We start from the raw sequence: 3,980 nt of genomic DNA on the forward strand, positions 1-3,980 counted from the left end.
ATGTATATGTATGCGTTTGTGTGTGGACGGGTCGGTGTGAGCAAAGGTGAGGAAGAAAGTGAGAAAGATAAGGAGAGACAAGAGGCAGAGAGTGAAGCTGTCTTCTACCACCCTCCCCCTCTCACCAGATTGCTGTACTTAGCAGAAATCCTTGATGGAAGCGATTGTCCAATTCAGATTTACCCAAAGAGACCACTTGATGAAGAATGCTGAAACTGATTGGAAACTGTAACACAGTGTCATCTTTTAGCGCTGATTAAAGCAGATCAGGGACAAGGTAGGGAAGAGATCAGCTGCGTGTACATAAGGTTCAATTGCTAATTCTTTGACTCAGATATTCAGAGAAAGAGTTCCCCTATGCTGTCTCAAAGCATTGGGGGTTGCTTTACTTAGAGGGTTATCATCAACAAGTGGGAAAAAAAGGAATTAAGAAGTGAAACAGAAGCTCTGCAGCTCCAACTCAAGGTTTCAGTGAAACACTTGATTATGAAAAGATCCAGAAACTGTTGAAATCTTCAAGGTAACTTTTATACATGACATGCTGCATTCTTGAGTGAAAAAAAGTAAACCATTGACATTCTTCCAGGTACTTTTTTTACTTGCTTTCAATACAAAAAAACTAACTCTTTAAAGTTGTTCAGGTAAAATCATGGTGATATCCTAATTTAGGCTAAAAAATAATTTCTCCTTGGTTAACATGGGAGAGATCTTGAGAGATCTTCACAAGTCATTTTTCCAAGTCCAACACCTTTTGTAATAAAAGATATCAGTCCACCAACCTTCATTCATACAGATTCTACTGATTCTGATACAGGATGACTGTTTTTATTTGAATGAAGTACGGGAGAGGTTTTAGCAGTATTCCTGAGATGACAAAGCCAAGAGCGAACCAGAGACCCAAGAATAAAAGGTTAATCAAAAAAGAAAACATCAAGATTCCTAACAGAATATTAGGAATAACATGCGAGTTGACTAGAAAATTCTCAATTTTTAGGAACAAACTTGTCTGGAGCAAATATGAGGATTTCAGCTTTATTTTTCATTTAATTGTAGAAAGTTTCATACCATCCAATGTTGGAAAGAGTCTAAACCCATAAACAGCTCAAATGAAATATATGACTGATATCATATGCATATTGGTGGTAGGAGATTGACTATGATCAGCTCAGAATGTGCTGAGGTGGGAGCAAACCACGACACAGGTGCTTGTGGCACCCATATCCTCATTCCTCTCCATTCTCATGCTCAGACTTAAGTTTTCTTCAAAACTGTTGTTGTAAGCTGGATGTATTGTTACAACCATACCGATAAGTGTTGAAAAAGATAACAATTGAAACACACATGGGCCGCAGAAAATAATCATGCATAAAGGAAGAGGCAGTCAGAAGGGAAGGATGGCAGGCTAGAAGTTTGGATTCGAAGGAGAAGCAAGGTGAGAAACCAGGCGACAAGGGGGGAAGCATGGTAAGAGAAATAGAGGAGAGATGAGAGGAGTGATAACACAATGGACGCCTGAAGGACGCGTGTACTTCGATAACAGATGTCATCAGAGAAGATGCTATCGCTTCTCCTATCGCTCAGCACCATACACTGTTAATGGACAGCAAATGGAGTAAAAGCCACATGTGTGTGCAGTGTTTCCTACAGGCCGGCAAAAACACGGCTCCTTTAACTATAGCGCCACACACCAGCTTGAATTTCTTGACTCTGGAGCCTCTTCTGCCTCACCATTTCACTTTTTACTCACACTACATCTGTCTTTTCCCTGCCGAACCCACTTTCAAGCCATTATGTGGCTATTATATCACAAATGACTCATTACGGAGAACAAGGGAGCGAGCGAGAGAGGAAGAGGGGGGAGAATTATCTAATTGAATGAAATCATTTCTCCAAGTTGGCAAACTGGTTCAAGTGTTATTAAGTTGTTCACGGGTACGCATTAGCTCTCTGTGTCTCTCTGTGTTTGTGGGTAACAAAAGAAAATTTTCACTGGCAAGATGTGTTTGGGGGCTCGTCAGAACTTTTTCACGGAAAACACACACTTGTACACACACACACACACACACATCCATCCATCAGCCAATCACGCAGACAGATGGGTCATCAGCTCTCTAATTGTCTGATTGGCTGAAATCAGCAGCCAAGGATGCACCAGACGGTTAGATGACACATTAGGTTCTTTGAAGGTAAACAGGGAATGGCTGTTTTCAATATATATTATAAAATGTGTATGGTATAACTGTCAAAAAAGTGGAAAATGACCCTTAAAGTAAAACATAACATAGGAAAACACTTTCTGTTTAATAGGAAGTCATACACAGCAGGACTGTTAGTGTGTGTAGGTGTGTGCGTGCGTGTGTATGTGTGTGTGTGCACTTATGTTGTCCATACAGAGAACAGGGCCAAAACACATTAGGGCACATCTGTCCACTCCATACCCACTCCTCACACCCCTCATTCCTATTCTGAAGAGCTCCCTCTCTTTGTCTCTCAATCCATCCACATTTTGTCTTCAATGAATTCATCTGTGTCGAGTGTCTTTGTATTCTATAGAGGACGGCAGCCACTTAAATTTCTAATGTTGGTTAAGGGACTAACTGAAGACCAGGAGTATTTGTTTGGAAAATATAATCGCTTATGTGCCTAAACTTTACATTTGTATTTCTCCTAATCCTATTCTGAGTTGAATAAGTTGTTGGATGCAAAAGAGGGTTGGGTTTTGGGGGGTGGAAGGTATTTTTACCCTGAAAACTCCCCAAAACAAAGGAAAGATACAAACAAAAATGTAGTTTCTAGCAAAATAAATAGTTTGGACACCTTTACCTGTCCTCTGATAACAAGTGTTTGTCCCATTCCTCACTTTTAAAGGATTTGTGTAAAACCCATTTCGGTGACCTGAGATGCTCATCAGACATAGATATTGTTCAGAAGACGGTCCTGTAGAAAGTGCACTTCCTGTAGCAACACAAGAAGTGCAACCTACCACAGGAGCTGCTGGTCATCTGCTTCTGTCCTATTTCATCTGTTTTCTGTGCGGTTTGTCTCATCCACAAAACAATGACAGAACCAGCCTTCAACGAACAATCGGTCAGAACTGACCTTCAATCAATGCAGATTTGCCTACTAGATTTTTTTCATATTGCTTGAGTGTTTGGAAGAAAATGCAGCTTGGAAACTGCATTTTTACAAGTGTCTAAACTGAACTCTTCCAGTCATACTGACCACTCAAAGTGCTTTACACTACAGTCACCCACTCCCACTCACAAAGCGATACACAGATCAATAGAAAACTTTGAATTAAGTGTTTTGTCCAGGGGCACATCAACATATGACAATAGCTGAAATCGCACAATATAGATTATTATATTATTATAGAACCACTGAACTAGAGATGCTGCAGTTGTCTACTGTGCAAAGTGAGGGAAAGCTGGCATAACTTACTGAACTCAGTCCAGGAGTGGATTGTCTTTAATTGAGGTTTCTGCACAGTTTGGAGAACCAAACATATTATTTCCTCTAAGTTTCGCAAACACTTCCGTGCAGAAACATTCCTAAAAAGCTCAGCCTTGAATCTATTCATTTCTCTTTTACTCAAGATTTTCATCTCTTACAAAGGCCATTTACCGAGGAACGACTTTGTCACGCAGTTAATTTCAATCGCAAAGATACACACTTGAGAGATTGTGCGTGCACGCAAGCACGTGTTTATGTTTGCACATAATCTGTCATTCTTCTTTTCTTTTCCCTCGGCTCGCCAAGCCCGACCCAACGCTTCAGCTGCCTCATTTTGTCTTTGTTTCAAATATTTCACTTGTACGACTTAATTCAATGCATCTGCCCATTGTTTTATCTTCCTCTTACTTGCTCTCTGTGTAGCGTCATAATTAAAGAGCAATGATATACACTCCTGATCAAAATCTTAAGACCAGTCAAGAAATTGCAAGAATTTGCATTTTGCACTATTGGATCTTAAGTAGGTT

This window comes from Poecilia formosa, unplaced genomic scaffold (genome assembly GCF_000485575.1).
Source record: "Poecilia formosa unplaced genomic scaffold, Poecilia_formosa-5.1.2 Scaffold1102, whole genome shotgun sequence".
In the NCBI taxonomy this organism is placed as follows: Eukaryota; Metazoa; Chordata; class Actinopteri; order Cyprinodontiformes; family Poeciliidae; genus Poecilia; species Poecilia formosa.